At 41.5% G+C, this 23305-nt stretch overlaps 1 long non-coding RNA gene across 1 annotated transcript in view; it reads left to right on the top strand.

Annotated features, from left to right (window-relative positions):
- The first annotated feature begins 5163 nt into the window (after positions 1–5163).
- LOC138845910 (uncharacterized) overlaps positions 5164–23305 on the top strand; it is a 132235-nt gene continuing 114093 nt past the window's right edge. The window contains exon 1 of the long non-coding RNA XR_011383228.2: positions 5164–5345. This is a non-coding gene — a long non-coding RNA (uncharacterized LOC138845910). The remainder of the gene's footprint in view (positions 5346–23305) is intronic.

The following is a 23305-nucleotide window of genomic DNA, read 5'->3' as shown; positions in this document are numbered from 1 at the left end:
ATTTCAATTTCTCCTTCTCTCTAAGGCTTTCTTTCACCACGATCTGATATTGATTCAAAAAAGTAGAATGGATGGAAAAAAGAATGACAATCAATTCAGATAATTAAAATAATTGAACAGGAGAAAGAAATTCAATGTTGGCTCTAGATGTGATGCAGCAATGAATTCTCACTTGTAACATACATTGTTTAGCATGAGGCTGATAAAGAGCAGGGGTTCTTCCTGTAATGTTTTATTTTATCTGAAATATTGGCATTTAAGCAATTTGTTCAACATACTCCTCATGTTCTTCAGGTTTCAAAATATTAAATTGCAGAATAATTCAGTTTTGTACAAAATTATAATGATTCTAAGTAAATTTATGAATAACTGGAAGTATCTTCTTTATTAATTGATACCAGATCTTTGAAAGGCTCTGAATTATTTTCATCTGATTTCTATATATGAATATTTTAAACAGGTCAAACTGTAGAAAGTGAGTTTTGATTTCTTAAGAGGGCACAATACCCTCATCTGGTGTTGAAAGAAAGGTCCTTAGAAATAATGAAAATGCTTTCCGGTAGAGCTGTTGGTTTCTCAACAATGCAGCACATTGATTTGGCCATGTGGATGGCCTTGAATAATAAAGACAAAAAAAAAAGATAAGTGGTTAGGTATAATAATTTTTTGGAAGAGTTAAAGATTATTCATAGAAGTGGGTATCACTCAGTACCTTTTTAAAAATTTTATTTCAATTATACGAGTTTCATGTATTTCATATATACTAGATTTAGGAACATAGTGACATTCCCACCTCTACTCCCCCTCCTGCTCATGCTCCAATCCTTCTTCCTCCTCCCTCTAACCTTTCTACTCTTAATTTTTAAAAATATCAATTTTCAGTTTACTTAATGATCATACAGTTAATGCTACGCCAAGTAAAATATTTCAAAGAAAAAGAGAAAACACTCTTCCTCAACAGAAGAGACAATAGCTGCAAACAGCCATTGAATTTCACAATGTTTATTTTACTCCCATACATTTCAGATACTCTGTTAGTTACCTTGGATCAGGGAAAACATGATATCTGTCTTTTTTGGGACTGGCTAAATATAATGGCTTCCAGTTGCATCCATTTTGTTGCAAAAGGCAGGATTTCATTTTTTGTCCATATGAACAGAAGCAATTTACAAATTTAGTGTAATTCCAATCAAAATACCAATGACATTCTTCATAGGTCTATAAAAAATGATGCTGAATTTCATATGAAAACACAAGAGACCCCAAATAGCTAAAGAAATATTATACAACAAAAACAAAGCAGAATCACAATACCTGATTTGAAGACATAGCTCAGGGCAGTTATAAACAAGACAGCCTGTTACTGGCACAAAAACGGACTTGTAGACCAATGGAACAGGATAGAAACTCCAGAAGTCAATCTGTGCATCTAGAACCAACTTATACTTGACAAAGGAGATAAAACTGATCTCTGGAGCAAGGACAGTCTCTTTAATTAATGGTGCTGGGGAAACTGGACCTCCATATGCAGTTTGAAACTTTTCCCCTACCTTACAAAAATCCACTCAAAATGGATCAAAGACCTAAATCTACACCCTGATACCATCATACTACTAGAGAACATTGGGGAAACTCTGCATGACATGGGCATGGGCAAAGACTTCTTGTAAAAGACCCCAGAAGCACAGGCAATCAAAGCCCAAATTGACAAATGGGATTGCATAAAGCTGAGGAGCTTCTGCACTGCAAAAGAAACACTTAACAAAGTGAAGCAGCAACCAACAGAATGGGAGAAAATTTTTGCAGGGGCTGGTGCTGTGGCTCACTTGGTTACTGCCTGTGGTGCCAGCATCCCATATGTTCACCGGGTTCTAGTCCCGGTTGCTCCTCTTCCAGTCTAGCTCTCTGCTGTGGCCCATGAGGGCAGTGGGGGATGGCCTAAGTGTTTGGGCCCCTGCACCCACGTGGGAGACCAGGAAAAAGCACCTGGCTCCTGGCTTTGGATTGGCTCAGCGCTGCTCATGGCAGCCATTTGGGGAGTGAACCAATGGAAGGAAGACCTTTCTCTCTGTCTCTCTCTCTCTCACTGTCTATAATTCTACCTGTTAAATAAAAAAATTTTTTTTTGCAAACTATACAACTGGTTGAGGGTTAACATTCAGAATTTATAAAGAGCTCAAGATATTCAACAACAACAAAGCAAACAATCGGTTAAGAAATGGGCAAAGGACTTGGACATTTTTCAAGAGAGGAAATTCAAATGGCCAACAGACACTTGAGAATATACTCAGGATCCCTAGCCCTCAGGGAAATGCAAATCAAGACCACAGTGCAGTTTGACCTTACTCCTGTTAGCATGGCTCACATACAGAAATCAAGAAATGACAAATGCTGGGGAGGATGTGGGGAAAAAGGTACCCTAATCCGCTTGATGGGAATGTAAACTGGTGTAGCCACTGTGGAAGACAGTACGGAGATACCTCAGAAATCTGAATATAGACCCACCATATGATCCAGCCTTCGCATTTCTGGGAATTTACCCAAACCAAAAGCAATCAGCATATGAAAGAGTTATCTGCACCCCCATGTTCATTGCAGCACATTTCACAGTAGGGAAGATATGGACTCCATACCTTTAACTTTACTTAAAGGGATAGTGGCTGCAGTCATGGGATACGTGAACGAGTATTATAAAGGCTTAAAAAAATAAGCCAAAGAAGCAAAGAACGGCTTCCTGTTTTACCATTCTGACCATAGACAGACACTTGTAATTGCATTCCTGATTGCCAGTTTTATGGGACTAGCTAAAAACTCACTGTTGACTGAAGGGAAGTGGTGCACTGGCAAACATTTCAGAACCAACGGGGTGTAAATAATGCTGCCTTGGTTATAATTTCCAGAGAGAGCATGACACTTCTTTATTTCAATCTGTAGCCTTAGGCTGGAGAGATGTGGCCTGCTACCATATACGTGTTCTTAAATGATGTATGTTGCTCCAGATCACACGTGAGTATCGTTCACACTAACTGTATGCTACATCTCATTGGGAAAAGGGCTTATGAATTTCCCAAAGAAGCCTGCATTTTGTGCAGGATTTGTGTCCTGCTGGTTGGATTGAACAATGGTAATATTTGCTACAGAATTTTCCTTTTTTTCATCAAAAGCTGGGGGCAGATTATTTTTAAAAATACTTTTCTTCTCTAACAGCATTTTTCAGTGATCTGAAAGGCCTTTTTCTTTTCTTTTTTAAAGATTTATGTATTTATTTGAAAGTCAGAGATACACAGAGAGAAGAGAGGCAGAGAGAGACAGGTCTTCCATCCGATGGTTCACTCCCCAGTTGGCCACAATGGCTGGAGCTGCGCCAATTTGAAGCCAGGAGTCAGGAGCTTCTTCCAGGTCTCCCATGTGGGTGCAGGTGCCCAAGGAGTTGGGATATCTTTTACTGCTTTCCCAGGCCATAGCGGAGAGCTGGATTGGAAGAGGAGCAGCCGGGACTAGAACCAGCGCCCACATGGAATGCCAGCGCTTCAGGCCAGGGCGTTAACCTGCTGCGCCACAGTGCTGGCCCCAAGAAAGGTCTTTTTCCTAGTAATTAGAATGGCACTATTTCTTTCAGTTTGGTTCCAAGTTCACAGACATTTATTGGGTTCTGACATTGTGCCCGGCACTTTGCTCAGTACTCGGGGCCGTGAAAGTGAGTGTGACTCAGTGTGTCCTTAGCGAGTTACACATGAGGGTGGCCTAAACTTATACAAAACAAATGAAACACCTCCAAACCACACTGGGAGTAGGTGATTTGTTCCACTACAGTCAGCCTTAAAAAAGGAGGCTTATTTCAGATGAGATAGATTTTGTCCAGGCAGAGAAAGACTAAGGCATCCCCAGTTAAGGGCTAGGATGTGTCAAGGAGCAGGAATGGGATCCTTCTCCCTGCAATTAAGAAACAATGTGCATCCAACGTGTGGCAAATTATAACATAGCTTTTTCACTGCTTCCGATACTCTACAAGAGCTTGATTGTTTTCTTTCCATTTTATCTTTTTTAAAAATTTTTTTAAAGGTTTATTTTATTTATTTGAAAGACAGAGTTACAGAGAGGTAGAGACGAGGAGAGAGAGAGGTCTTCCCTCTGCTGGTTCACTCTCCAAATGGCTGCATGGCTGAAGCTGAGCCGATCTGAAATCAGGAGCCAGGAGCTTCTTCTGGGTTTTCCCACTTGGATGCAGGGCCCAACGACTTGGGCCATCTTCCACTGCTTTCCCAGGCCATAGCAGAGAGCTGGATTGGAAGAGGAGCAGCCGGGTCTAGAACCGGCGCCCGTATGGAATGCCAGTGCTTCAGGCCAGGGCTTTAACCCACTGCGCCACAGCGCCAGCCCCTCCACTTTATCTCTTTTGAGACCTGCCATGTACCACTTGAACCACCCTCTGAATATCTATTTAAATGGTGTAGAATTATGATCATGGAATGCTGAATTAAAAATTGATCCACAGTGCTACTCAATTTTTTGCTGGAATGCACCATTTGACTTTATAAATGCTATAATGTTCATTGAAGACCTTGGAGTTGGAGGTGCTATTAATTTTTATCTAGTCAAAAAACTTTACCTGAGGATTGATTATGAGGTTGGATTAAGGATTGAACCAGAGCTTTTCTTTGAAGCACTGGCAGAAATGTAGTCCTAAATGTTCTGGCAGCAGACTTCAGTATGGAAGTTGAACTTTCGCTCTGTGTACCTTCTAAATACGTGGTTCTCAGCTCACAAGTATATTGTACTTGTGTCGTACCTCCCAGAGGGTAGGTGTTCAACAAATGTGTGTTCAAAGAGTGTAGGTTGTGGGAGGACCAGCCGCCCGCCATGGATGACGCAAAGCCATGAATCTCTGCTTAGGCTGTTGTTTTTGACATTGGTGAGAAATGTCATGGAATAACAAAACACTCTCTGGTAGAATATAAAATCCAGCATTAACTTGTGGTCCAGGGCATGGGGTAGAGAGAGTTAACTGTTTAAGGAGAAAAGTTCTTGAAAGAGTTGTTAGAAGAGTTTGCAGTGCAGTCCAATAATTGTTGATTATAAGAGTCACCGGTGTTTGGTTCCTGCCTGTGGTTTTAATTAGTTTTAATGAATGTAAATCATGTGGCCCTCTCCTGACCTGCTCAAGTTCATTACTCACTGGGTTGTCTGCAGCTGGTTGTTCCAGGATTAACTGTCACGCTTACAAAGAGGAACTCTCGTCACTCACACAGCAGCAAGCAAGGGGGATTTTCTTTCCCTGGGAATGAAGTTTAATCGACACAGATCGTGTGACTTCAGTGAGCAGCCCCTGTGCAGTGACCCCACAGGTGATGTGAGAAAAGGTTCGCAGGTGCCAGGCTGGCATCGAGCCTGGGGTTCTTAGATGAAGTGAACCCCAGACGTTTGATATTTCTGATGTTTGCCTTATTGGTAGACTATGCCAGTATAAATACTTATTGATTATGGTTATGATTAAATTTGACCTTACTTGAAAAATTAGGAGAAGATTTAGGGCATGAACTCAGTGTAGCATATTATGGCATCATTTATAAATCCGAATATGTCCTTTTCATTGCATAGTTGTGCAGTTGGACTATACTTTTGCATAATCGGGAGAGTGTTGAAAAATCCCAGATCTGTGCCTTAGCGCAAACCAATTGAATGAAAACTTCTTGGAACCTGATAGCATAGGTCTGGGATTGGATTCTCTCTCTCTTTTTAAATTATATGACTAGACAAAAATTATAAGAACTTATATCTCTATCTACATTCATCAATTTTTAACATTTTGTCATATTTGCTTTATCATTTCCACTCTCTGCATATGAGGGATTTCAAACAATTTGTGGAAAATGGAAAGAAAAGATAAATTAATTTTGATGCAATTTTTTTGAAACTTATGCATATGAAGATTTTTAAATAAATTCCTGGAAATTTTATGTGCAGAGCTCAAATTTTTCTTTGCACCAAAAGAAATATCTTTTAATTTTATTTTTCACAGATTCTTTGATCTACCCCTTATATCTTGATATTTCTTTTTCTGAACTCTCTGAAACTACGTTACATACAATATATCTCTTTACCCAATAATTTTTTCAGTGCATATTTTTTAAAAACAAGAATATGTTTTTATATAGCCAAGTTAAAATGGTTAAATTCAGGAACCTTAATGTGAAAACATTTTTAAAAATTAACAGACTTTTCTACTTTTATGGTGTTAATAACACACACATGATCAATTTACTTAGCAAGGAATCTTAACCATGATAGAATACTTTAATCTGTAAACCTTATTCTAGTTTTGTCTACTGCCACATCTGGTGTCTACTTTATGTGTCAATATGGGCCACTGAGTGTCCTAGTATTGGATCAAACCTTCTGGGTGTCTCTGTGAGGCTGTTTCTGCATGAAGTTAACACTGAAACCCGTAGACTGGCAGGGCAGATTGCCCTCCATCATGTGGCTCCCATTCAGTCAGCTGAAGACTTCAGTAGAACAGAAAGGTCGCCCTCCCCCTGTTCCTGAAGGAGGAGAGATTCTTCCTGTTTGGCAGTGTTTTAACTGGAACAAGAACTTACTCCTGTCTTTGGATTAAAACTTGAACATTGGCTCTTCCTGGGTGTTGAGCCCGCTGGCCCTCAGGCTGCAGCTACACTACTGTCTCTCCTGGGTACCCAGCTTGATGATTTATCCTGTAAGTCTTGGCGGTTGCCAGCTCCCATTTTTCTGTATAGAAAGAGGTTTATGTTACAATGAATTGGGTAGTGCCTCTCTTTCTTTAAGGAACCCTGACTCTACATTTTCTTTTACAGAATTCCTTTTTTTTCAGTTGAAGATCTAGTCTAGGGTCAGGCATTAAATTTAGTTTTTATGACTTTAGTCTCCCTTAAGCTAGAATGGTTCCTTAGCCTTTCTTTTGTCTTTCATACTGTGACAGGTTTTTTAATTTAAATTATACAAATTCATTTATGCATATTTAGGAACAAAGTGGGACTTCCTCTCCCTCCCGCCCACATTCCAGCCCTCCCCCTCTCAGATTCCCATTCTTAATTTTTACAATGATCAATTATCAGTTTACTTAATGCTCATATATTTAGCCCTACTCTAAGTAAAGGAGTTGGACAAATAGTATGGAGAAAAAGAAAACAGAACAAAACAAACCTAAACAAAAGATTGATCCTCAATGGAAGAGACAAGGGTTATAAACAATCATTGATTCTCCCAATGTCTGTTCTGCTTCACTACATTACATTTCAGGTATTCTATTAGTTGCATAGGATCAGGGAAAACATAGGATATTTGTATTTTTGGGATTGGCTTATTTCACTCAGTATAATGGTCTCCAGTTGTGACGGTCTTGTTGCAAAAGACAGGTTTTTTTTTTTCAGCTGAGTAGTACTCCATAGTGTATATATACCATAATTTCTTTATCCAGTCACTAATTGATGGACATCTGGGTTGGTTCCATATCTTAGCTTTTGTGAATTGTACTGAAATGAACATGTAGGTACAGATATCTCTTTTTTAAGATTTATTTTGTCTTTTTGAAAGACAGAGTTACACAGAGAGGTAGAGACATAGAGGTCTTCCATCTGCTGATTTACTCTCCAGATGGCCGCAACAGCTGGAGCTGCATCAGTCTGAAGCCAGGAGCCAGGAGCTTCTTCTGGGTTTCCCACATAGGTGCAGGGGCTCAAGGACTTGGGCCATCTTCTGCTTTCCAAGGCCATAGCAGAGAGCTGGATTGGAAGAGGAGCAGCTGGGACTTGAACTGGTGCCCATATGGGATGCCAGCACTTCAGGCCAGGGCTTTAACCTGCTGTGCCACAGCACCAGCCCCAGATACCTCTTTAATATACTGATTTATTTGGTTTGTATAAATTCCCAGGAATGGGATGGCTGGATTATATGGTAGGTCTATATTCAGATTTCTGAGGTATCTCCATACTGTCTTCCACAGTGGCTACACCAGTTTACATTCCCACCAGCAGTGAATCAGAGTACCTTTTTCCCTACATGTTTACCGGCAGTTGTTGTTTGTTGATATCTGTATGTGAACCATTCTAACTGGAGTGAGGTGAAACCTCATTGTGCTTTTGATTTGCATTTCCCTGATGGCTAGGGATCCTGAGTATTTTCTCAAGTTCTGTCGGCCATTTGAATTTCCTCTCTTGAAAAATGTCTGTCCAAGTCCTTCGCCCATTTCTTAACCAGATTGTTTGCTTTGTTGTTGTTGGATTTCTTGAGCTTTTTGTATACTCTGGATGTTAACCCTTTATTAGTTGCATAGTTTGCAGATATTTTCTCCCATTCTGTCAGTTGCCTCTTCACTTTTCTAAGTGTTTCTTTTGCGGTGCAGAAGCTTCTCAGCTTGATGTAGTCCCATGTGTCAATTTTGGCTTTGATTGCCTGTGCTTCTGGGTTCTTTTCAAAGAATTCTTTGCCAATGCTGATGTTTTATATAGTTTCTCCTATGATCTCTAATAATTTGATGGTATTAGGTCATAGATTTAGGTCTTTGATTGATTTTGAGTGGATTTTTGTGGAAGGTATATGGTAGGGGTCTAATTTCATACTTCTGCATGTGGAGATCCAGTTTTTCCAGTAATGTTTGTTAAAGGGACTGTCTCTGTTGGAACTTATAAAAGAGTTTGGTAAAGTGGCAGGATATAAAATCAACACAGAAAATTCAACAGCCTTTGTATGCACATACAGTCTCAGGGCTGAGAAAGAACTTTTAAGAACAGACCATTCATTATAGCTTCAAAAAGAATAAAATGCCTTGGAATAATAAATTTAACCAAGGATGTCAAAATATCTATTATGAAAATTACAAAACACTAATGAAAGAAATAGAAGACATTAAAAAGTGGAAAAATCATCCATGCTCATGGATTGGAAGAATCAACATCATCAAAATGTCCACACCACCAAAACCAATTTACAGATTTAATGCAATCCCAATCAAAATACCAATGACATTCTTTGCAGATCTAAAGAAAACTCTCCTGGAATTCATATGGAAACACAAGAGACCTTGAACAGCTAAAGCAATCTCATAAAATGAAAATGAAGCTGCAGGCATCACAATACCAGATTTTAAGACTTACAACAGGGCAGTTAGGCAATCAAAATAGCCTGGTACTCGTACAAAAACAGACTTATAGACCTATGGAACAGAAAAGAAACTCCAGAAATCAATTTATGACAGTTTTTTTAAAGATTTATTCATTTATTAGAAAGGCAAAGTTACAGAGAGAGAGGAGATACAGAGAGAGAGATCTTGGATCTGCTGGTTCACTCCTTAGTGGCCACAGTGGTCATGGATGGGCCAGGCTGAAGCCAGGAGCTGGGAGCTTCTTCTGGGTCTGCTTTTCCCAGGCCATTATCAGGGAGCTGGATCAGAAGTGGAGCAGAACCAGGACTCAAACTAATGCCCATATTTGTTGCGGCACTGTAGGTGGTGATTTAACCCACTGTGTCACATTGACACCCTCTCTCTCTATGTTGACAATTTTGAAGAACATGGGATATGTATTCTACAGAATATCTTTTTATTTTAGGCATCTCTGATACTTCCCTTTGCTTATATTCAGGTTCTATATTTTTGGTGGAATGTTATGTGCAGGTTGTTTTTTCCTTCTTGCCACCAAAAGCTCTTCTTACTGATAACACAAACTTTGATCACTTGATTAAGGTCTTGCCAGTCTCCCAACTCTACTGTGGTTATTTTTTCTTTTGGCATTTACTGTATGAAGTAATTTGTGTGAAGATATATTGAGATTATGTAAATAACTTACTGCCTTAATATGTTGCCACTATAATTAGCACTCATTGACAATTCTTTCCTGAATCAGTTTTTACTTGGATGGCTGTGAAATAGTGATTCTTCAGCTTTACACTTTTTTTTAGTCTACCTGTTTTTATTGGTTACATAATGATCCCTAAATTCTATTTTCTTTTTTTTTTCTTTTATTTAATGAATATAAATTTCCAACGTACAGCTTATGGATTACAATGGCTTTTTCCCCCATAACTCCCCCTCCCACAACTCTCCCATCTCGCACTCCCTCTCCCCTTCCATTCACATCGATTCATTTTCAATTCTCTTTATAAACAGAAGATAAATTTAGTATATATTATGTAAAGATTTCAAAAGTTTTCACCCACACAGAAACACAAAGTGAAAAATACTGTTTGAGTACTAGTTATAGCATTAAATCACAATGTATAGCACCTTAAGGACAGAGATCCTACATGAGGAGTAAGTGCACAGTGACTCCTGTTGTTGACTTAACAAATTGACACTCTTATTTATGGCATCAGTAATCACCCTAGGCTCTTGTCAAGAGTTGCCAAGGCTATGGAAGCCTTCTGAGTTTGCCAACTCTGATCATATTTGGACAAGGTCATAGTCAAAGTGGAAGTTCTTTCCTCCCTTCAGAGAAAGGTACCTCCTTCTTTGATGACCTGTTCTTTCAACTGGGATCTCACTCACAGAGATCTTTCATTTAGGACATTTTTTTTTGGCCAGAGTGTCTTGGCTTTCCATGCCTGAAATACTCTCATGGGCTTTTCAGCCAGATCGGAATGCCTTTAGGGCTGATTCTGAGGCCAGAGTGCTATTTAGGACATCTGCCATTCTATGAGTCTGCTGTGTATCCCGCTTCCCATGTTAGATCGTTCTCTCCCTTTTTTATTCTATCAGTTAGTATTAGCAAACACTAGTCTTGTTTGTGTGATCCCTTTGACTCTTAGTCCTATCATTATGAACAATTGTGAACAGAAATTGATCACTTTGACTAGTAAGATGGCATTGGTACATGCCACCTTGATGGGATTGAATTGGAAACCCCTGGTATGTTTCTAACTCTACCATTTGGGGCAAGTCCGATTGAGCATGTCCCAAATTGTACATCTCTTCACTCTCTTATTCCCACTCTTATATTTAACAGGAATCACTTTTCAGTGAAGTTACAACACTTAAGAATAATTGTGTGTTAATTACACAATTCATCCAATAGTATTACGTAGAACAAACAAAAAAAATACTAAAAGGGGTAAAGTATTAAGTTGTTCATCAACAGTCAGGGCAAGGGCTGATCAAGTCACTATTTCTCATAGTGTCCATTTCACTTCAACAGGTTTCCTTTTAGGTGCTCAGTTAGTTGTCACCAATCAGGGAGAACATATGATATTTGTCCCTTTGGCACTGGCTTATTTCACTCAGCATGATGTGTTCCAGATTCCTCCATTTTGTTGCAAATGACTGGATGTCATTGTTTTTTGACTGCTGTATAGTATTCTATAGAGTACATATCCCATAATTTCTTTATCCAGTCTACTGTTGATGGGCATTTGGGTTGATTCCAGGTCTTAGCTATTGTGAATTGAGCTGCAATAAACATTAAGGTGCAGACCACTTTTTTTGTTTGCCAATTTAATTTCCTTTGGGTAAATTCCAAGGAGTTGGATGGCTGGGTTGAATGGTAGGGTTATATTCAGGTTTCTGAGGAATCTCCAGACTGACTTCCATAGTGGCGTTACCATTTTGCATTCCAACTAACAGTGGGTTAGTGTCCCTTTTTTCCCACATCCTCACCAGCATCTGTTGTTGGTAGATTTCTGTATGTGAGCCATTCTAACTGGGGTGAGGGGAAACCTCATTGTGGTTTCTTTTGCATTTCCCTGATTGCTAGTGATTCTGAACATTTTTTCATGTGTCTGTTGGCCATTTGGATTTCCTCTTTTGAAAAATGTCTATTGAGGTCCTTGGCCCATCTCTTGAGTGGGTTGTTTGTTTTGATGTTGTGGAGTTTCTTGATTTCTTTGTAGATTCTGGTTATTAATCCTTTATCTGTTGCATAGTTTGCAAATATCTTTTCCCATTCTGTTGGTTGCCTCTTCACTTTCCTGACTGTTTCTTTTGCAGTACAGAAACTTCTCAATTTGATGCAATCCCAATAGTTGATTTTGGCTTTGACTGCCTGTGCTTCTGGGGTCTTTTCCAAGAAGTCTTTGCTGGTGCCAATATCTTGCAGGGTTTCTCCAATGTTCTTCAATAATTTGATGTTGTCAGGTGGTAGATTTAGGTGTTTAATCCATGTTGACTAAGGTTTTATGTGTAAGGTGTTAGATAGGTGTCTTGCTTCATGCTTAATGCTCCCAGCACCATTTATTGAATAGACTGTCCTTGCTCCAGGAATTGGTTTTAGATCCTTGACCAAATATAAGTTGGCTGTAGATGCTTGGATTGATTTCTGGTGTTTCAATTCTGTTCCATTGGTCTATCCATCTGTTTCTGTACCAGTACCATGCAGTTTTGATTACAACTACCCTGTAGTATATCCTGAAATCTGGTATTGTGATGCCTCTGGCTTTGTTTTTGTTGTACAAGATTGCTTTTGTTATTCAAGGTCTTCTGTGTCTCCAAATGAATTTCAGCATCATTTTTTCTAGATCTGAGAAGAATGTCTTTGGTTTCTTGATTGGGATTGCATTGAATCTATAAATTGCTTTTGGGAGAATGGACATTTTGATGATGTTGATTCTTCCAATCCATGAGCATGGAAGATTTTTCATTTTTTGGTATCCTCTTCTATTTCTTTCTTTAAGATTTTGTAATTCTCATCGTAGAGATCTTTAACGTCATTGGTTATGTTTATTCCAAGGTATTTGATTGATTTTGTAGCTATTGTGAATGGGATTGATCTTAGCAGTTCTTTCTCAGTCATGGCATTGCCTGTGTATACAAAGGCTGTTGATTTTTGTGCATTAATTTTATATCCTGCTACTTTGCCAAACTCTTCTATGAGTTCCAATAGTCTCTTAGTAGAGTTCTTTGGATTGCCTAAATAAAGCATCATATCATCTGCAAAAGGGATAGTTTGACTTCTTCCTTCCCAATTTGTATCCCTTTAATTTCTTTTTTTTTTTTTTGACAGGCACAGTGGACAGTGAGAGAGAGAGACAGAGAGAAAGGTCTTCCTTTTGCCATTGGTTCACCCTCCAATGGCCACCGCGGCCGGCGCACTGCACTGATCCAATGGCAGGAGCCAGGAGCCAGGAGCCAGGAGCCAGGAGCCAGGAGCCAGGAGCCAGGAGCCAGGAGCCAGGTGCTTTTACCTGGTCTCCCATGGGGTGCAGGGCCCAAGCACCTGGGCCATCCTCCACTGCACTCCCTGGCCACAGCAGAGGGCTGGCCTGGAAGAGGGGCAACCGGGACAGAATCCGGCGCCCCAACCGGGACTAGAACCCGGTGTGCCGGCGCTGCTAGGCGGAGGATTAGCCTAGTGAGCCATGGCGCCGGCTTGTATCCCTTTAATTTCTTTTTTTTTGCCTGATGGCTATGCCTAAAACTTCCAGAACTATGTTGAATTCAGTGGTGAGAGTGGGCATCCCTGTCTTGTGCCAGATCTCAGTGGAAATTCTTCCAACTTTTCCCCATTCAATAGGATGTTGGCCGTGGGTTTTTCATATATTGCTTTGATTGTATTGAGGAATGTTCCTTCTATACCCAATTTGCTTAGCATTTTCATCATGAAAGGGTGTTGTATTTCATCGAATTCTTTCTCTGCATTTATTGAGATGATCATATGATTTTTCTTCTGCAGTCTGTTAATGTGGTGCATCACATTGTTTGATTTGCGAACCTTGAACCATCCCTGCATACCAGGGAAAAATCCCACTTGGTCTGGGTGGATGATTTTTCTGATGTGTTGTTGTATTCTATTGGCGAGAATTTTATTGAGGATTTTTGCGTCTATGTTCATCAGGGATATTGGTCTATAATTTTCTTTCAGTGCTGCATCTTTCTCTGGCTTAGGGATTAAGGTGATGCTGGCTTCATAAAAAGAATTTGGGAGGATTCCCTCTTTTTCGATTGTTCTGAATAGTTTGAGAAGAATTGGAGTTAGTTCTTCTTTAAATGTCTGGTAGAATTCAGCAGTGAATCCATCTGGTCCTGGGCTTTTCTTTGTTGGGAGGGCCTTTATTACTGTTTCAATTTCTGTCTCAGTTATGGGTCTGTTTAGGTTTTCGATGTCTTCCTGGTTCAATTTAGGTAGGTTGCATGTGTCCAGGTATCTATCCATTTCTGATAGATTTCCCTGTTTGCTGGCATACAACTCTTTGTAGCAATTTTTGATGATTCTTTTTATTTCTGTGGTGTCTGTTGTTACATTTCCTTTTTCATCTCTGATTTTATTGATTTGGGTCTTTTCTCTACTTTTTTTTAGTTAGTTGAGCCAATGGTGTGTCAATTTTATTCATTTTTTCAAAAAACCAGCTCCTCTTTTGGCTGAGTTTTGTAATTTTTTTTGGATTCAATCCTGTTGATTTCTTCTCTGATTTCAATAATTTCTCTTCTCCTACTAGATTTGGGTCTGGTTTGCTGCAGTTTTTCTAGATCCTTCAGATGCATTGAAAGCTCATTTATTTGGTGCCTTTCCAATTTCTTGATGTAGGCACCTATTGTATAAACTTTCCTCTCAATACTGCTTTTGCCGTATCCCATCAGTTTTGATATGTTGTGTTGTTATCCTCATTTACTTCAGAAAGTTTTGATTTCTCTTTTGATTTCTATGACCCATTGTTCATTCAGGAGCATGTTGTTCAGTCTCCATGTGTTTGCATACTCTTTAGGGATTCCTGAGTTGCTAATTTCCACCTTCATTCCTTTAGGGTCTGAGAAGTTGCATGGTATGATTCTAATTCTTTTGAATTTGCTGAGACTTGCTTTATGGCCTAGTATGTGGTCAATCCTAGAGAAGGTTCCATGCACTGCTGAGACAAATGTAAATTCTTTAAATATAGGATTGAAAGTTCTGTAGATATCTGTTAGATCCATTTGGGCAATGGTGTCGATTAAATCTGCTGTTTCCTTGTTGATCTTCTGTCTGGTTAATCTATTTCTGAGAGTGGAGTATTAAAGTCCCCCAGTACTATTGTATTGGAATCTAAGTCTCCCTTTAAGTCCCTTAACATATCTTTTGAATAAACCAGTGCCCTGTAATTTGGTGCATATACATTTATAACAGTTACATCTTCCTGTTGAATTGAACCTTTAATCATTATATAGTGCTCCTCTTTGTCTCAACAGTTTTTGTGTTACAGTTTATTTTGCCTGATATTAATATGGCTACACCTGTTTTTTTTGTTTCTGTTGGCATGGATATCTTTTTCTGACCTTTCACTTTCAGTCTGCATGCATCTTTGTTCGAAAGAAAGATGTGTTTCTTGTAGGCAGGAAATAGATGGGTTTTGTTCCTTAATTCATTCAGCCAGTCTGTGTCTTTTAACTGGAGAGTTGAGGGCATTAATGTTCAATGTTACTATTGATAAGTAGTAACTTTGACATGCCATTTTCCCAAAGGTATTTTCTAGTATATGCTTTGAGCTTCCTATGATCTTTTACTGGGAGTTTTTCTTCCTTTACCTTCTTTCATATTGATGGCTTTGTTTCTGTGTTTCTGTGTGTAGCATACCTTTAAGCATTTTTTGTGGGGCTGGACTTGTGGTGACAAATTCTTTCAATTTCTGTTTGCTAAGAAAGGTCTTCTTGCATTTCTTCTATCTCATCATTTTCATAATCTTGAATTGGGGTGTCTTTTTCATTTAGGGGTGTCATAGTGTCTTCCTTGTTCTTGTTTCCTTGGTTTCTGTGTTTGTTTCTTGGCATTGTGGAGATAATCTTTTGTTTCTTCGCTGTAGTGGTTTTTCTCATTATGCTATGACTCTAGATTAAGTGAACGGTCTGCTTTTGATGGATCCTTTGAGGCTGTGATGGGTGTGGCCAGAGAGCTCTGTTGGGTTCTTCAGGGTTAAGGGTGTTCCAAAGGTGACTCACCCAGGTTGTTCTCTCTCTCTTTCTTTTTAAACTCAGAAGGGAAGTAATTCTGCACAGCTGAGCGGAATTGAGGGTAGTCAATGTATGAAATCTGGCCCCTGTGGGTATAATATTTGTCTGCTCTACCCCAAGGACCACACAAAGGTTCTATGCAGCTCTCAGTGTGGTCTCAAATTTCTCTGCAGTCTCCCACCGGGTTGCCAAGGTTACCGAGTTTGTGTACTCATGAGTTCTGTCGCCCACCCTCAGATTTTCAGTCTCAGTTCATTAGCTCCGCACCTTCACTAGGTCCTAACCTCCTGTTATTTCTCCCCACCAGAGTCAGGTTTTTCTGCTTGGCTGATGGCGGGCACCACTTTACTTATGTCCAGGATGGCGCCTGCTCTTTGTCTTGCTCAGCTTTGTAAGGTGAGAGGAGAGAGAGGCTCGTGTCCATGCCGGTCCCCTTTATTTATTCATTTTTTTCTCTCCTCCAGTCAGCCTGGTGAATTTTCCCCAGTGGGGCTTCAAGCCTCGTTCCCTCTTGGCTCTTTCTGCCATTTCCTCACCAATGTCTCGGGTTACCGAGGTTTTGAATCACCTCCCCTTTCAGTGCTGGTGCGCAGACTCCATGGCAAGGCTTCTGAGCCGTGGGCGACCTTGCTCTCCCCGTAGGTCCTCTGTATCACATTCACTAGATCCAGAAGAGTTTCCTCTGCAATTTTTCCTCAAGCCTTTCCCCGAGACTACAGTAACTGCACTTTTATTAAACTATCCTTTCCCGGACTCTCAGTGCACGCCCTCACTATTCCACCATCTTGGCTCCGCCCTCTTTACACTGCTATATTCATCATTTGGCATTGCACTATAAGAAAGAACTCCTTTGTTTCTATTCATTTAACTATTAATTACCAATAAGGACCCAGAGATTCTTATTTAATTCAGTAGATCATAATGTATCACTTTGAGGTTCAGATTATTGCAGATTTGACCAGTGAGAGTCCCCTCAGGCTGGCTGTTGTATTATTGTCTGTTTTTTTTTTTTTCTTATGGTGTTTTGAGCACTTCTCTTTTTTGGCTCTAGAAGATGTTCCAGATTTGTTTTGTGCTTTCCATGTCTCCACGTCCCAGTCCTGGGATTCAATGATTTGTCCAAGACTCTCTGGTTCCTTTTAGTGAGGGAAGGTGTTTGTAAAACAAGGTCTGGGAGGTAACAAAGCCAATCATTAGAATGAGCATCGTGAGGTGTGATGATGGGAGCAGCAGATAGTCTGGAAATAGAACTGTAAGTTTTTGAGTAAAGCATTCTCATCAACTGCTTGAACCAAGGAGGAGGAATACATTTAATGAAGAAAAGACATAGTTTGTGGGAGCATGTGTGGGAGGGAGGATAGGGTGAAAAGTGTCATTATGCTCCTAAATCTGTATATATGAAATTTGTTCACCTTATATAAGTAAAAAATTCAAAAAAATAGTTTAACCTTATAGTAAGGTTTTTTTTTCTTGGCTGTGAAAAAAACATTATTGGAGTCAAGAAAAGGAAACTCCGCTTTGTAACCTGATTTTCTTGCCACCAAACATGTTATTTTTGTTAGAAGAGACTGTCACAGCCCCATGCATCTGCAGAATGAATGACACTGTTTAGTTCTAAATCCTTTGCAAAAAGAACCAATCTTGGCAGTGACAAAATAGGCTTGACGTATAATTGGATTGCAGATGACTGTTTGAGAAATAGAATATTGATGTCATGGCTGAGTTTATGAAGCAGCAGTTACATCAGAATGGAGGAGATGAAAGACGAGCAATTCAGATTTATGTTGTAGCTGAATTCTGAGGAGACAGCAAACTATTACACCCCCTGCAGGAAAAAAAAACTTAGAAGGGTTAGTCCCTGGGAAATGCAATGTGGGACCTGATCTTAAAAAAATAGTCTATTAAAATATATAATAAACCAAAAGGAAGAATTTGCTAAGTAAGTTCAAAAACAGTGTGTGGTTGTAAAGACACATGTACAAAAGTAGCCTATAAAATATTAGTGAAATTAGTCAACTTATAAAAGCTTTTTTCTTTTGGATGAAGAAAACATATTTGTACGTCTCACATTGGCCCACACGTATGTTAATGAAATATATTGTGCAACATTTCCTGTTGCCAGAAGTGGGTTGAGCGGGTGTTGCAGGCAGAGGCCTGGTTCATGATGCCGCTTGCAGACTTCAGGTTGCAGAATGAGGAAGATGAAAGTTTCGGTTTTGACAGCAAACATGAAGAAGCATTTCTGGCAAAAGGGTAAAACCAGTTTCATTGTCAGATTATGAAAAATACAGATGCTGATCATGGCAGAGTGAACAAAGGCCTGACCTCCTGAGGTTAGTTGGGGGAAGAACATTACTGGTTCATCTGGCCTTTTCCTGTAGTAAGTGGAGGGGAGAAGCCACTGTTTTGCAGAACATAATGGAGGAAATCAAAGGATAAACCAAAGTACTCAGGGCATGAGTGACGATGAAACATTGTGTGCAGTTTTCTAGAAATCTTGTAACAGGACGTGTGCAGGACACACAGAATGGTCACCAGCCTCGGAAGCCGGAGGACTGCAGACCGGCCCAGGGAGTCCAGTCTTCTCTGATGGTTGTGCCTGAGGGGCCCATCCAGTCCTCAGTTTGCTTGGCAGCTGCCAACTGCTCTCTGAACTTTATGGACAGGGAAATGTTTGATGTTCAATATGCGAGGTGGGTGAAAGAATCCACAGTCTGATGACGTTCACCCAGGTGGCTGTGACGGTCACCTGTGGAAGCTGGTGAGGCCAGGGAGACTCTGCTCTGCTGCTAACTTTGTTCGGGAACTTAGTCCAGGGTTTTCCTATGCTGGGAAAGCCCAAGATGTGTACTCCACATGATGATAATGGTCAGGCCCTGAGATGGATTCGCATTTCCTGTGCTTGCTGATTAGAGGCCAGATATAGGGTCCAGTTTAATGGTTTGTGCTGAGTTACTGTTATGGCCACTTGGGCATTCTCACGGCAGTGCCTGCTGTGGACTGGGTCCCATTCCTTCCCATTCCTATGTTGAAGCCCTAACCTTAATATGATGGTGTTTGCAGATGGGCCCTTTGGGAGGTGATTGTGTATCGATGAGGTCATGAGGGTGGGGTGTTTGTGATGGGATTCGTGCCTTTATAAGCGGGGGGGGGGAGGGGAGAGTAAGAGAGAGAGAGAGAGAGAGAGAGAGAGAGAGAGAGAGACACGAGTGAGTGCCTGAGCGAGAGCGAGAGCAAGGGCAAGCTAGAGCCGGAGCAGGCTCCGGAGCGAGAGCGCCCTCTGGCGTGTGAGGACAGAGTGAGAAGAAGGCCATCGCAAGCCAACAGGAGACCTCCCCCAGATGCTGGACTGCCCAGGCTCTGGCATACGAGGATTTATGTCCCCTGCAAAAGCCACCCGGCCTGTGATGTCGTCACAGCAGCCCCAGCAGAGCAAGACACTTCTGTGGCCGTGAATAAGGAGCAAACACATGCCAGAAGCTGCCTCCTGTAGTGCACCACAAGACGTCCTAGCAGAGGCACGAGAAGCACTTCAAGTCTTCGTTCTTGACGAATGATTCCTCTGCAAGCAGAATTACAGGGGCGAACTCTGCATAATCAGAGCGATTGGGTGACCATGGAATTCGAACAAGAGGCGTTAGAGGAACGTTAGAGGGATGGCTTGATGACTGTGTTGGAAACTCCAAGCGACGCTTCTCTCTCAGCGGTTTTCCTGTCGGTTGACCATCGGCTCTGTGCCTTGAACCTGGCGCTCTTGGCTGCTGGAACCTCTCGTTCTCCTGTTTCCCTCCCGCCTCCGGGACTGATCCTTTTCTGTCTCCTTTGCTGCCTCAGCATTGTTCCAAGGAAAACATATTTTCTCCTGAACGTATCTTGAATTTTCCTGCCCTTGTATTTTTCTCATGCTTCTCTCTTTCTCCCCCCAAAGCTCATCTTCCTACTTTTAATTACAGAAGACTAATTATCTTCTAAGAATCAGCTCCAGTTAGCCCACCACAGTAGATTCTCTATAAAGGAATTCACTTATATGTAAATCTCCAACACTTTCAGGTTGGGGACAGTTATGTGAAATCAGTGAACTGAATGCATTACAAACGTGTACCACAGCACGAGCGAATCTTGGGATATAAGTTTGTATGGGAAAAACAAGAACAAGAGCACCGGCTGTGTGATGCCATCTTCATGAAGCTCAGTGATATGTATATGTGCAAGCTCACGTGTGTGATCAAACTCCGATAAGAAAGGTAACAGTGATTTGTTTTCTAGAGGCTGAAGCAGGTCAGGGAGCTGGATGAGCCCACAGGGGATGCAGTGGGGAAAGTTACTTTATACTTAGGCGGCCTGATAGTTCACGGGTGTTTTCATGTGATTATGCTGTACATCTTCCACATGCCACACATTTTATTCCGTAAGTGTCAACTATTACACAATGAAAAATGTTTATTTTCTGCGTATCAGTTATAACATTCATTTAAAACTTAATAAGCTAAATCTTGCTTTACAATTCTGTTGCTTACCTTACAGAAGAAGTACTTAGTCTGGCTAGAGGTCAGGCCAAGACCTCCAAGAGCCTGTTTCCGTAAATGGGAGCATCTTATAGGGCTTCTCTGCACAGTCTCGACCACCCAGCGGCTATGGAATCACAAGCAAATTCTTCAGTAACAGTAATTTCTGCCCTTCCAATATGGGGCTGTTGCTAGAGTAAAATATGTTAATGTACATAAATGCTTAGAAAATGTTTTGTATACAGTAAGAGTGTGTTTAATGTTAACTCTTGTTTGTGGGGGAAGATACAGGAGTATGGTCTTCAGCTTTGAACTAGGTGAAAACAATCAGTAGCAACATATTGTTAGATATCAATTAACCAAACTTGTGCGAGAAGCTGTAGGAACCCCATGTGTATCTCATTTGTACACAGGGCTGATAACTTGCAGTGATAGAATGGTTATGTCCCTTATCCAGAGTGTCTATTTTCCTGGTGTTGAGGAGCTTAAACATTTTGATGTTTAAAAAGAAAAGAATGCTGGGATCATAGATTCAGAGAAGAAGAGAGCATTTACTCCAGGTCACTCAAAAGCAAAGCTGGACAGGCACTCCCCAGGTGTTATGGTTTGAACAGGATTTGGCTCACTCTTGCAGGCGTTGGAACCCCAAAGTCCTGTGTTAACAGCAGATGGATTAAGTGTGGACAGTTGATCTAACAATGGTACCTGGGGTGGGGGTGGGGCTAGTGGGAGGTCTTTAGGTCACGGAGGAGTGGCCTGGGAAGGTAGTTCCACAAAGAGAGTTGGCTGCGTAAGCCATGCGTGCTTCTTGCCCCTGAGCTCCTGGTTTGCAGCGTGGTCTTGCTTCTGCGCGCATTCCCATTCCCTGTGCTCGTTGGACGCCAGACTGATGGGGCCGCCCAGTCATGGACCGTGGACCTCCAAAGCCGTAGGCTGGAATTAATCTTCCTCCTTCCCTCGCGGCCGCTCTCAGCTGTCTCGGTTAGCATAACGGAAAGCGGACTGACCCCAGGGGACTGTGTGTTCTCCTTGGGTCACGTTCAGAGTAACCCTCGCCTAGAGGGTGCCGGGTCAACAGCAGCGCATCAGGGTCTTGGGGTTTCTTCAGGCTTCTGTTGTCTCCCCTGGTTATGTCGACTGTGGGTCCTGTTTACAGTCCTGCTCCCGGGACGGTAGACGCACCTGATTCATTTCAGCCGGCCAAGGACAGCTCCAGCCGTCCGTTTCCCCAGAGGTAAACTACTCTTCCGCGTTTGCTTTTCGGGTGTTTCCAGGTTCTCCAGGTGGACTTTCGTGGATATTCTTCTTCTTTAGAGTTTTTCTAACCAAAGGCAGAGCCAAGCTAGAATGTTCTGTGGGAGGGGCAACAGTCTGCGGAATGTTCTGAGCAAGTGTTTTTCTAAAAGACATAGTTGTTCTTTCTAGATCCCTGTTTACTGTCCCGCATTTTGGAAACTCTAAATGTGAGCATGAAGAAAGCAGAGGCAACTGGAGAGAAAGATTATAGACCAGAAGTCGATGGCTTTGGCGAACAGAGCCTGGAGGGAATCGCAGACAGAACAGAGGGGTACCCCTTCTCTCCGTTTTTTTAAGGGGATACCTTTTTCTGAATCACTATCTTTACAAATTCTTTGTTCCTCTGGGAAAATGTGGAGGCTTATGTTGTACCCAAATCATTCCTGATCTGCATGAAAAAAAAAGTGCAAAAACCGCAAACCCCCCTCCCCCAACTAGTAAGCATGAATTTTGCAGGCTGATTCTTGCCTGTAACCTTCTTTGCAAGTGTACAGGAGCTACCTCAGTGTTTGCTCATGGATAGTTCATAAGGACCATGAGATGACTAATAAAGAAACTCCTGGGGCCACGGGGTAGAGATCCCTGTTCCAGGCTCCCACAAAATGCTCCTGGTGGGCACCTTCATTGTTCTCTTGGCTGACCAAGAAGGCGCCCCCTGGGAGAAGGAGTGGCCTGGGAGGCGCTGGGAGGGCAGTCGGCTGATGTGTTCCTCACTGACTCGCCAGGAGCCAGCAGCTTCCACAGTAGAGTCACTCTAACACCCCCAGAGAAACCCCTGTCACGGGTACACGCTGTCTGTCCAGCTGCAGCTGTAGCTCCAACCAGCGTGAGCGCTGCACGGGCAGGGTGGAGCTGTGTGTTGGAGACTGAGGGTGTGGTCAAGGCCAACACATCTGGCAGGAGAGTTCAGAAGGCAGACTTGCGGTGAGCAAGGTGAAGAGGGGCTTTGCCGCCCACCTGTCTTCTGCAAAGGACTCTCCGCTCTCAGTGACAGATACAGCACTGGCCTGGGTCCGCCGTGACTTGAAGTCACATCGCTGACTTGCCCGGGGAAAGCATTTCATTTTTGCCTCTCTCAGAGTGATATCGCAAAAAGTATGGGTTTGGTGCAGGGCAGACCATCACTGACATTCGGAGCAAAAAATATCCACCCCCCTACTTTCCTCAGTCCTCCTTGGCAGTGCTTTATCTCTTGGTAAGAAAGCGTGATCTGTAGTCTGGCAACATTGAACTCGGTGCGCTTGGGCTTCACTCGGTTGGTTAGGAAACATCATCTCAACAAAACCTGCCAGCAGTTCAGATGAGCTACCGCCTAGTCAGGTCTAAATATTCTCCTATCTCTCTGATCCGTGCCTTAACAAATCCTGTTTTTTTTTTTTTTTTTTTTTTTTTTTTACATCAGTTTCAGAAAAGATAGGAAAGACACCCATGAAGTCCTCGCAACAATGTTGAATTGTCTTCTGCATTGCAGTTATTATAGCTGGAATGAGGCCTACTGATTTCAAACTGAGTCCTGTGTTTTTGTTTGTATTTTGTTTTTTTTTTTTTCTTGAATGTGATAATTTTGTGGCCATACGGATTATCTAAGTATCTGTGTGTATGTAGGGGTTTCTTTACCCCAACCTGT

Source organism: Oryctolagus cuniculus, chromosome 16 (genome assembly GCF_051225735.1).
Source record: "Oryctolagus cuniculus isolate XC-2025 breed Fujian yellow rabbit chromosome 16, ASM5122573v1, whole genome shotgun sequence".
In the NCBI taxonomy this organism is placed as follows: domain Eukaryota; kingdom Metazoa; phylum Chordata; class Mammalia; order Lagomorpha; family Leporidae; genus Oryctolagus; species Oryctolagus cuniculus.
The sequence above is the reverse complement of the archived record's forward strand: the minus strand, read 5'-3'. Positions and strand labels throughout refer to the sequence as shown.